Source organism: Lissotriton helveticus, chromosome 12, assembly GCF_964261635.1.
Source record: "Lissotriton helveticus chromosome 12, aLisHel1.1, whole genome shotgun sequence".
Taxonomy (NCBI): domain Eukaryota; kingdom Metazoa; phylum Chordata; class Amphibia; order Caudata; family Salamandridae; genus Lissotriton; species Lissotriton helveticus.
Window position 1 is genome coordinate 11123264 of NC_136073.1, and position 12533 is coordinate 11135796.

The following is a 12533-nucleotide window of genomic DNA, read 5'->3' on the forward strand; positions in this document are numbered from 1 at the left end:
GGTGTGTAGAGGGCTCTGTGTGGGTGTGTGGAGGGGCTCGCAGTGTGTGAGGGCTCTGTGTGGGTGTGTGTGGGGGGGCTCTCTGTGGGTGTGTGGGGGGGCTCTCTGTGGGTGTGGGTGTGTGGCATTTGCGAGAGTTTAAGCTATTGGCATTGTAAATGACAATGCCATTTATTTATCTGTTTTCAAAACGAACACATAAATAAAAAAATTGTAATTTACAATGCCAATAGCTCTAACTTGGCTTATTCTCTTTATCTGTTTCTCTTTGCATTTTGTACGTTTAAGATGCCCCGTGTTTACATTCTTATGCCTCCGGTACAAAAGTAAGTGCGACTTTGTTGACTCCGACAGTGATCTGCCTCGGACCTCGTCTTTATGCATCTATTTTTGAAGTGCTGTGAAGGAATTAAATCACTTGATTAATGATCCAGCTTGAAAGGCAGTGTTAGAAGGTGTGTACGTGTATAGTTTTAGTAATCTATACACTTACTTACTTGACTTGACTTGTGTTGCTAATCATTATTTTAAGCATGACTGCCACCCTTCCCTGACTCCCCCCCCCTGACTCCCCCCTCCATCCCCACCCACCGTACGCCACATGCCTCTGAATGGTTAGTAGAGGTGGGGCGAACCCAGTCACATATTGGCAAAGAGGTCTCCAGTGAAGTGTGACCCACACAGTCCGTTCTTGGTCAGGGGGGAGAGTGGACCTTCCATTTCCGGCACGGTGGGTTCTGGCGCTGGTTGTTCGTGTATCCATCTGTCTCTTTCCCTGTACTTTTCTGTTGCCCGTGCCTGCCTGCTAGTGAGAGTCTGTGTGGTGTGCCCTTTCTGTGTTTGCTTTTCTGTCTGCGTCCGTCTGTGTGTGTGTGTGGTTCTGTCTGTGTGGGTGCATGTGGCTCTGTGTGTTGCTCTGTGTGGGTGCAAATGCAATAGGTCTCGTATATGCAAGAGATTAAGCTATTGGCATTGTAAATGACAATGCCATTTATTTATCTATTTTCAAAACCAACACATAAATAAAAATTTTGTCATTTACATTCTAATAGCTCAAACTTTTCCAAAGGCGAAACCATTGCATTGTAAATGCTTGTTCTCAAGTATGGTGTGGGGTCCAGACCATTTGTCTTGGAGGGCTGCTGGGGCCACTGGCTCCAACACCCACACCTTCTGTCCTGGCTGGTACTTAGTCAGCACAGCCTTTTGGTCATGCCAAGCTTTCTGTAGTCCTTGGCTGGCCTCAAGGTTTTTGGAAGCCTTCTCTATGTATTCAGCCACCCTGGAGCAGAGACCAAGTACATAGTCCACTATGTCAAGTTTAGGCTTTTTGAGAGGTAACTCCCATCCTTCCTTCACAAGACACAGGGGTCCCCTTACAGGGTGCCCAAACAAAAGTTCAAAAGGACTGTAGCCAACCCCCGTTTGTGGGACCTCTCTGTAAGCAAACAGAAGGCAGGGTAAAAGGATGTCCCATCTTCGCCTAAGCTTTTCAGGTAACCCTTTTATCATCCCTTTTAGGGTCTTGTTGAACCGTTCAACAAGCTCATTGCACTGTGGATGGTAGGGTGTAGTGAACTTGTAGTTAACACCACACTCTTTCCACATTGCTTTTAAATATCCAGACATGAAGTTGGTACCTCTGTCTAAAAATACCTGGAAAGCCCACTCTGGAGAAAACTCCAGGTAGGGCCCTTGCCACAATAGGAGCTGTTGTGGTCCTCAGGGGAATAGCTTCTGGATACCTGGTGGCATGATCCACTACCACCAGTATAAATCTGTGCCCAGATGCTGTTTGGGGATCCATTGGTCCAACAATGTCTACCCCAACTCTCTCAAAGGGTACCCCCACCACAGGTAATGGTATAACGGGGGCCTTTGTGGTGCCACCTGACTTGCCACTGGCTTGGCAGGTTTCACAGGAGCGACAAAACTCCTTGGCATCTTCTGACATGTGAGGCCAGTGAAAGTGAGGGACAAGCCTGTCCCAAGTCTTGTTCTGGCCTAAGTGTCCTGCTAGAGGAATATCATGGGCCAAGGTTAGAAGGAAGCCCCTAAATTGCAGAGGTATAACCAACCTCCTGGTAGCACCAGGCTTGGGGTCTCTAGCCTCTGAATAAAGGTGCCCATCATCCCAATATACTTTATGGGTACCTTGAGCATTCCCAGCAGCCTCAGCAGCAGCCTGCTGTCTGAGGGGTTCAAGAGAGGAACAGTCTAATTGTGCCTGCCTCAGATCAGCCCTTGAAGGTCCCCCTGTCCCCAGAAACTCAACCTGATCAGGTTCAAGCTCTTCCAGGACAGTCTCCTCTTGGTTCACAGAATCATCCTCCTGAGAGGGCTGTTCCTCAACCTGGGGCAAGTGGGGAAGGCACTGCCTTAACCCTCTTGCTCTTCCTCTTGGGTTGGGGCTGGTCTATGGTTTCAAGATCCAGCTCAGGTTCAGGAAGGCACTTTTTGGCCTGTGACCTGGTCACAGCAAGGACATGTGCTGAAATACCTAGCATCTCTGCATGAGTCCTGCACTCCACTTCTGACCATACTGAGTCCTCTAGATCATCGCCCAAAAGACATTCAGCTGGGAGGTCTGCACTTACCACAACTCTTTTTAGGCCAGTTACCCCTCCCCAGGAGAAATTAACAACTGCCACACTATGTGTAGTAGTGACATTGCTAGCGTTGGTCACTAGGTAGTTATCACCCAGTACAATTTGTCCAGGGTCCACAAAGTTAGGTATCACCATAGTGACACTGGCACATGTGTCCCTGTAGGCCTGAGCCACTTTTTCATTTATCAAAGGTGTCTGCCTGTACTTGCCCAAAGTATTGGGACTCACAGTAGTGGACATAGCCATGTCCACATCACAGATCAGAACAGCCTGAGTAGGAATCCTGACTAGGCAAGAATCCACCTCAGTACCCAGGCTTAACCCTACTACACCCTTGGGTTGGGAACTACCACTGCTGACTGTACTAGGGGGTGCAGGTGCCTTGGGGGCTGCAGTGGCAGGGGCTGTACCTTTCTTAGTGCACTCACTAAACCAGTGAGAAACTGACTTACAGTAATTACACCAAGGTTTCTTTGGCCCATCATTCTTCTTCATTTTCTTTCCATTTTGGGACCACCCCCCTCATTAGAAGTATTTTGGGGGCCTGAAGAAGACTTCTGGTCTTTTTGTTTTGGATCTCCACCCTTCTGGTCTGCCTTTTTCTGATCACCTCCATGGTTCTGGGGTTTCTGCTTAACCCTGGTTCTGACCCATTTGTCTGCCTTCTTTCCCAATTCTTGGGGAGAGGTCAGATCTCCTGTATAGTCTGTAACTTTACTTCCCAGCAACCAGCCTTCCCGACCCTTAGTGGCACAATCAACAAAATCAGTCCAGTCCTGAGTCTGAGCTTTTTGGGTATCTCTGAACAACAGCACCGGAGTACTCGCGTTACCTCACCCACAGGAAGCGGGTGCATAGGTGTCAAAGTGCGTCGGGTTTCTTCGTAGAGTTCTATGGAGCCTGGAGGAAAAGATGCTGCAGGCGACCAGGAGAGAAGAGTCCGGTTGGATCCAAGGGTGGATCGAAGATGTGGAATACCTGAAAGCAGAGGGGACAGAGTCTGGGTCACTAGCCAGTGACCACGAAGGAACCAGGAATTAACCAGGCGATGTCGGGTTGCGATCAGGTGATGTCGTGAAGCTTGTCTCCGCTGCCACGTGGACCAGGAGGTATCGACGATGACCAGGAGGTGGACACGGGCTGTCCCACTAAGGCTCTCGCTGTCGGCGGTGTCAGCTTCCGGATTGGAGTCAACAGGCCTTGGCAAATGCAACCCACGCAGGAATCGAAGATGGCTTCTGGATCAGACCTGCAAGGTCTGATGGGCTGCTCCTTTTCAGGGGAGCAAGAGCCAGTCTGGAGCAACCAGACCAGTGGTGTAAATTTGTAGGTTCTGTGTGTGAAGGAAGCTTGCACAGCTGGTGACTGTGCTGTACTTGTTCTGTGTACGAGGGAAGCTTGCACTGCTGGTGACTGTGCTGTACCTGGTCTGTGTGTGAGGGAAGCTTGCACAGCTGGTGACTGTGCTGTGCCTGGTCTGTGTGTGAGGGAAGCTTGCACAGCTGGTGACTGTGCTGTGCCTGGTCTGTGTGCGAGGGAAGCTTGCACAGCTGGTGACTGTGCTGTGCCTGGTCTGTGTGTGAGGGAAGCTTGCACAGCTGGTGACTGTGCTGTGCCTGGTCTGTGTGTGAGGGAAGCTTGCACAGCTGGTGACTGTGCTGTGCCTGGTCTGTGTGCGAGGGAAGCTTGCACAGCTGGTGACTGTGCTGTGCCTGGTCTGTGTGTGAGGGAAGCTTGCACAGCTGGTGACTGTGCTGTGCCTGGTCTGTGTGTGAGGGAAGCTTGCACAGCTGCTGCTGGAGCTGCACGTGTTGACGTGTGTGTGAATGAATGCCCCGCTGAGGGGAGGCCACATGACATACTCTGATGTTCTTCTTCAAGCACAATCTCTTTCTTTTACTGTAGGCTGTGGAAGATCACAGTAAATATTGTGTTTGACCTGTACTGAGCGCCACGGTCCATTTGAATTGTACGGTTGCTTCAACATTGCTTATTGCAAAACAGAGAACTGGTGTTAACTTTAACGAGGATTTACCAAGTACGGCACTGCCCTCTGGTGGTTCCCAATCATGACTGCATGCTGACTGAAAACCGAACATTTAATAATTGTGAGCCACACACACACGCATGCGCACACACGTCTTTGAAGACCTAGTAGCAGGTTTAATCTGTGACGTTTCTTCTAGGGCGTCCGAGGGCTAGAAGAAGAAACCCATCTCCCCCTGCACCCCATCATGCCTGAGCTGTGATGGGCCTCCCGGGGTGTCCATGCCGCAGAGCACGGGGCTGATGGGACCAGGAGTGTGGCCAGGACACCATCGTTCACAGTGGCCTCCTTCACGACCCTTGCCTGATCTGGCATTTGTTTTCATTCTATTTTATTTTTAACAGAGTTTTATGTACCGCGAGCTTCACCCGAATCGGGCATCAGAGCGCTTTACATAGTGTAATAGTTGGTGGTCTAGTGGCCGCCGTCCTGTGATCCACCACATCCGCAGGCCAGGCGTGGCCTGCGGGGAATTAATAAATGGAAGGCGGCCTCTCGTGGCACGTCACTTCCGAATATGCCCCTGGTGCGGTGATTGCATGCCTGCTAGCGCGCTGTCACCCCCGCGCTAGCCCATTGCCCCGTGAAGGCCTGTGTGCACTCCGTGACTGGCACACAACACTGGCGACGAGCGGAGGGAGCCCAACCCTCGCGCGCACCTCGCCCCGCGTAGGTGACCGTCTGTCTCCTGTATGCAGCACCGCGTCTCACTAAAGCCGCCGCGTGTCTGCTGTATTCACGCGCACCGCCGATCGTGCATTTTGCCTGCCTGCCCTGCCTCTGATCCTTTGCCTGGCGTCTGAGCTGCTGGGAGCCCCACCAGCCCTACCTACCTTGCTCGATGTGAGCTGCCCTGCCCCTCCTGCGGCCCCAACAAGCATTGGCCACAGCAAGCAATAGGAAAAGAGAAAGATCAGTGGAAAGTCATCAAGCATAGGCCACTGCAAAGAAGAAAAAAAACAAATAAAAAGGGGACAATTACACAGACAGAGAAAGAAAGGGACTACACAGACTGTGTACCACAACACCCTGCAAGCCAAGCACTGGAGTGCCCAAGGGGAGGAGAACGCTGCAACACTGCACCACGTGCAGCACCAGACGCCATTTTGCTTCTTTGATCCATTCAGAGCGTTCCAGACCACTCACTGCCAGGCGCCATAGTGGACAACGACAACGCCGCTGCACCAGCCGCCACTGCACCAGCCAGCTTCCCTTTCCAGCACGCGGCATCAGGGGTCCTACCCCCTTTCAGTGAACTGGAAGATCCCGCGTCAGCTTCTCCCCGGTGGAGGACATGGATAGAACGCCTCGACAACTACTTTGTCGCGACCAGGGAAACAGACGAATTGGTGAAGAGATCCCTGCTACTACACTACGCCGGAAACAAAATCTTCAAACTCTTCAAGCACCTGCCCAACACAGGGGCTGCCAACGACTACAACGCGGCGGTGACTGCATTAAACGGCCATTTTGACCCGCAACTAAACCCGGATTTCGAGGTTTTCAAACTCGGACAAGCCCACCAGAGGGAAGGAGAATCTATGGACTCATTCTACGCCTGACTTCGAGAGCTGGCCAGCACGTGCACAGACGAAGACCAGCCGAAAGAAATCAGGAGACAGCTAATCCAGGGGTGCCGCGACAAGACCCTGAGATGCCTCATACTGCGGAAACCAAGAATCACACTGGAAGACATACTGATACTGGCCAGATCACACGACCTGTCCGCAGCCAGAGCTAATGAAATGGACCAAGCCCTGACCAAGCCCCATGCCAAGCCAGTCTCCATCAAGACAGAGTGAGCCGATGCCGTAAGGACTATGCCCAGGGGAGACATGTACAGAGGGCCAAAAGGAGACGCCTCCAAGTCAAGATGCGGATACTGTGGCCACGAACCACATGCAGCTAAAGACTGTCCCGCCCAAGGGAAAACCTACACCAATTGCGGAATACCCAACCATTTCGCATCTGTCTGTAGGAGGCGTAACAGGAACCGAGAAGTCAGAGGGCAAAAGCCCCCAACGCGAGCCGTCCGGCAGCTGTCGGTAACAGACACCGCGTCATCTGAACACGCACAGAGAAGACCCGCGAGGCACCTACCAACCATTGAGGATTCCTCAGAGGATGACGATGAAGAGGTATACATCGTGTCTTTTGCCAGAGAGCTCAAGCAACGCCGCCGACCACAGCCCACGTGCATAGTGCAGGTCGCGGGAACTGAAGTGAAAGCAGTTATCAACACCGGAGCGACGATGAACGTCATGGGCCTACAACAATACCGAAGCCTACGCCCTCGCCCTCCAGTGGTACCATCCAAAATGAGGATTTACGCATACGGGGCAGACACGCCCCTACCGCTGAAGGAAAAGATCTCGGTGCCCATCAAGGCAGATGACCTTGAGGTGATGGCCACAATTCACGTCATCGACAGGGAAGCAGACACCCTTCTGAGCAGCCACACTGCTGAAGATCTGAAGCTAATCGACCTCGCGAGGCGAATCCGGGTGTATCAGGTTGAAGAGCTCCTCGGGCAGTTGCCCGAGCTGTTCAAAGGCCTGGGGTGCATCAAGTGTGACCCCATCAAACTACACATTGACAATTCGGTCACCCCGGTTGCCCTGCACCACAGAAGAGTCCCTTTCCACCTGCGACCACTTGTCGAGAAGGAGCTAGATGCCTTAGAAGAACAAGGGGTCATTGAAAAGGTAACGGGGCCGACGCCATGGGTATCCCCGATGGTCATCGCGGAAAAACCCAAACAGCCGGGAGCCATACGCCTATGCATCGATATGTGACTGCCCAATAAGGCAATTAAAAGAGAACGCCACATAACACTAACAATGGACGGCATCATTGCGGATGTCAACGGGTCCAAGTGGGTCTCGAAATTTGACGTGAACGCGGGATCTCACCAACTACCCCTGTCAGAGGAGAGCAGGTTCATCACCACCTTCAGCACCCACTTAGGGCCCAGGAGGTACAAGCGTTTGAACTTTGGGATCTCCTCGGCAGCCAAGATTTTCCAAAACACCATACGGGAACTACTATCGGGGTTGCCAGGAGTATTGAACGTGAGCGATGATATCAACATTCACTCCGCAACAGCCGCAGACCACCACAAACACCTCCGCGACACACTGAAACGCCTAAGCGAGCACGGAGCCACCCTACACAAGGACAAGTGGCAATTCTTCCAGCCCTCCCTCGAGTTCTTCGGCTATATGTTCAACCAGGAAGGCATACAGGTAGACCCGAGGAAGTCGCAAGCCATCAAGGATGCCCCCGCACCGACGACACCGACGGAAGTAAGGAGCTTCTTGGTTATGGCCACATACTGTGGGCGGTTCATACCAGGGCTGGCCACCCGGAGCGAGCCGCTGCGGGCACTCACGAAGGCTGACGCCACCTGCCACTGTGGCCCGAAGGAGGAAGAAGCATTCCATGGAATAAAGGACGCCCTCCTAGGGGAAGCCACGCTCGCATACTTCGATCCCGTGAAGCGGACAGAGGTGCTGGTTGATGCCAGCCCGGTGGGACTAGGGGCAGTGCTAGCCCAGGAGCGTGAGCCCAGCCAGTGGGCCGCCCTGTCGTTTGCCAGCAAGTCGCTCATTTCCACCGAAGCCAGGTATGCCCAAATCGAGCGCGAATCGCTCGCTATCAAGTGGGCCTGCAGTCATTTCCATCTGTACCTCCATGGCCATCCGTTCACAATGGTCACCGACCATCAGCCACTGGTCCCCCTCTTCAAGGGAACCGCACCGCATCCGCCCCCGCGGATCGAACGCTGGGCCCTCTAGCTACAACCGTATGAGATGGAGGTGGTGTACCGCCCAGGGTCCAAGAACCCAGCAGACTTACTCTCTCGGCACCCAGTTCAGTTGGAAAAACAGGAAGTGAAGGAAGACATTGAAGAATATGCTCACCTGGTAGCCCTAGCATCATGCCCCCAGAGCATGTCTCTAGATGAAATACGAGAGGCAGCTACCACGGATGCAGTCTACACCAGGACGTTAGCCGCCGTGCAACAAGGTTCGTAGACGGACTACCTCCACCAGTCCAATTCGTGGACCCCGGAAGATCGCGAAAAATGTGGAGGATCCGTCATGAACTGAGCGCCACCAGCAGTGGTATTTTGCTGAGAGGACACCGGCTGGTGATCCAGCATAGCCTCAAACAACGGGCCGTCCAACTAGCCCACGGAGGACACCAGGGCATAACCAAGATGAAGGCACGGTTGCGAGAGAAAGTCTGGTTCCCGGAACTCGAGGACATGGTAGAGGAATACGTTTGACGGTGCTCATTGTGCCAATTAACAAGCGGGCCCGAGAAACCTCTCCCGATCATCACTGAAGAAGCCTGCACTGTCCCATGGTCCAAAGTAAGTGTGGATTTTGGGAGCTTCCCAGGAGGGAAACACACCCTTGTCATCGTGGATGCATACTCTAAGTATCCCATAGTAGAGCCCGTCATGTCGACGGCCTTCAACCACGTCGGACCAGTACTGTAGAAAGTCTTCGCTATGTTTGGCTTCCCTCAAGAAGTGCGCAGTGACAATGGTCCCCCGTTCCAAGGGGCCGAGTTTGCCACCTTCCTCCAACAACGAGGCATATCGCATCGCCGCATCACCCCACAATGGCCCCAAGCTAACGGAGACGTTGAACGTTTCATGCGAACTCTGAACAAAATGTTCCGCATAGCGGGGGTGGAGCAAGTAGACCCCGAACAGAGGCTCCATGAATTCTTGAGAGAGTACCGAAGTACCCCTCACTGTACCACTCAGCGAAGCCCGTGAGCCCTCATATTCCACGGCCCCCGCCGTGACCTGCTCCCCACCTGTCCGGGATGGTCACCGCCTCAACTGGACGTCGAGAAAGTACAAGAGAGGAGGGTGCGACAGAACCAGGACACAAGTGTTCGACACCGAGACATCCAGCGAAGGTTTAACCAGAAGGCAACAGTCATCCTACGGAGCCGGCGTCAGGGAGGGAAGTTCCAAATAGGATATGAGCCGGGCACCTGGACGGTCACGCCAATCACGGCTCCATGGTGACGGCGTGCAGAGGAGAGGAGGAAGTGTCCCAGAATATCTCATGGTTCAAAGAAGTCCCACCAGAACACCAGCCTCATCGATTAGCGAAGGCAGTGTGTCCTTCCCAACAGTCGGTACCATTCCACTCCTACGGGCTCCTCCAGGCCGTGTGACCACAGGATCGGCGCGGTCCCGGCGAGCCCTCGGTGCTTACAGCTCTGTACCCCAGATCGGCTCCTCTGCCATTTTGTGTACTGCCTGGCTCAGCTCTGCAACGATCGCCCACCTTGATATCGGTCTCTCATTCCGTAGTGTTCGCTCCGACAGCGAGCGGAGTCAAGAGCTTCTCCGCCGCAGTCAGGTGCCAGACTTTCCACCCTGTCGGGTCTCCCGGAGCAGTACGGTCAAGGATCGTCTTGGATCCAACGATCTCTCGGCTCTTCACGAACTCGTCTCTCGGATCTGCCCCGCCGCCATGTTGCGCACTCCAGGCGCTGGTTCATCGGCTGATTCCTCAGGACTGCTGACAGGTAATAGCGATTTTCTCAGCACGATTTCATCCCCATGTGTTCCGACGGCAAATTTTATATATTTGGCATGTAGAGAAGCGCAATAACCAGGACAATTGACGGATATAGTCCCCGAACGGCAAGAGCCTCATGCAAGTGCGGCCATCTTACTTGGCGCCCTCTAGCGCCCCCCAACGCAGTATCCATTAGTTATGTCTGGCCTCCCAAAGCAGGTGTGGGAGAGAATTACAGTAGATTTCTTTAGCTCTCTTAACAATGGACATCATCTCATGGTAGTTATTGATGAGCACTCACGATTTCCCCTTGTGGAAGACCCGTTGTCAACCAAGCAAGACAAAGTAATTGGGACAATAAATGACATTTTTGCAACATGGGGTGTTCCCTATGTTCTCAAGGCCGACAATGGACCACTGTTCAATAGCCGAAAGTTTAAAGATTTTCTCAGTAACATGAATGTTAGGCATCAGAAAATTACCCCTCTCTGGCCTCGGGCCAGTGGTGTTGTTGCATGTTTAATGGGCACCCTAAAGAGAGTAGTTCAGTGTGCTGCGCTAGAAGGAAGTGATGTCAAATCAGCAATATTTTCAGATCAACTCCCCATTCCACTTCAGTTGAAAGCCCTGCCCCCTTGATGTTTGAGGGAGCCATGGGAGCCAAACTGCCTCAATGGACCACTGATAGATCGACAGATGCGGACGAGATCCGTACGACGGATTCCTTGCACAAGTACTGAAAGGAAGACTGTTGGACTTGGCCCTTTTCCCCCAAAATGTTTTGCTTTTTGCCCCCCTAATTTGAGATGTCTTCCCCATGGTAATAAACCTGTATAGGCCATGTGTGGTGTGAGACGCCATGTTAATGTATAATGTCAGGCAATGGTGTGAGCACTTGTCAATTTCCCACATTGTAAAATGTACCCTGGTGAAATGCTGTATTTTTAAAATGGATGCCAAGGTTATATGTTGTGCCACCTGACTGCAGGAGGTTAGCAGTCTAGTCGTTAGGTACCCAGCCACCCCAGCATTTGGAGGGAAAGCCTGGCACCCAGGGTGCTCTACTCCTCCCCCTGAGCCAGTTTAGACCAGTTTGCCACAGAATTCTAGAAGGCTCTGTTACTGTCTGGGAGGAGGGTATAAGTAAGGGGGGTGTGCCACCATGTGCTGAGACAGAGCTGGGACAGGAAGGCGAGGGGACCTGCTGCCAGGGGATACCGCCACTTGGGCCTGTGTGCTGGACCCTGCACCCATCCAGAACCCCCCTACTGTCCCCAGGGCTAGTGGAGCCCCGCTTCAGGAGTTCAGGCTGCTGTGTAGGAGGATGGCCACGCTGCAGTGGGGATGGTGAAAGCCTACCGCCCTGTTTTGATGATGCCCCCACTACCTGCTGACCTGGCCCAGTAGTGCCTACTGCTCTGTCCCCGGGGCCCCCCTAGGTCCCTGGAGCTGTCGGGACCTCGCACCACACAAGCGCTGCGCGAAGAAGCGCCCAAAAAGGGAAGGAGTGCTGTGGACTGGAACCCCCCCCCCAGGAGGTGAGAAGAGTTACCCTGGGACCCCTGGGGCTTGCTGTTGGGACTGTCTGCCCCCTTGCGATGTGTGCCTGCCAAGCGATGTACCTGCTAAGCGCTATAGTCTGGGAGCGCTATACCTGTCAAGCGCTATCCTCGTGAAGCTGTGGCCCTTTGGAAGCGCTGTGCTGTGAGGAGCTGCCTGTTAAGCGCTATAACTTTGAAGTGCTGGGGAAGGGCTATATTCCTGCCCCCCAAAGTACCTTTGTGTACTCTAAGCGCTATTATTTCCCAGAGCGCCGTGTTGGGAGGATTGTGTGGCCCCAAAAGGAACTGTGAACCTGAATAGCGCCGCGGGTGCCTACCCCGCATTTTTGCGCACTTCTGAGCCTTATGAAAAGGGAGCCTACCCCTTATCGCTGCCGATCTCACCGCCGCAGCCCAGGGAGTGTTGGCGCTGCCTCGCACCGGTTGTAAGCTGCTGTAATCACCGCCGCGGCCCGGCGCTACATTGGGGAGGCCTCCGCTGCTGTGGGTGTCGTCGCAGCGGCCCCCGCTACCAGGCGAGGGCCGCCGGAGTGAGGAGAGGGCCGCGCTAGGCCCGGAAGCCGGAGAGGCCAGCATCACGTGGCTGGGGCGCCGGTGACGTCACCAGCCGCGCCCCCAGCCCGCTGCGCACGATTGGGCAGAGAGGCCGCACCCACTGAAGGCCGCGCAGCGATTGGCTGCCGGCTGGGCAGCCAGAAAAGGTTGCCAGGAGCTAGAGGAAGCTTGAGGGAGGTGTTGCGGGGGCTCCCGTGACCAAGAGGGA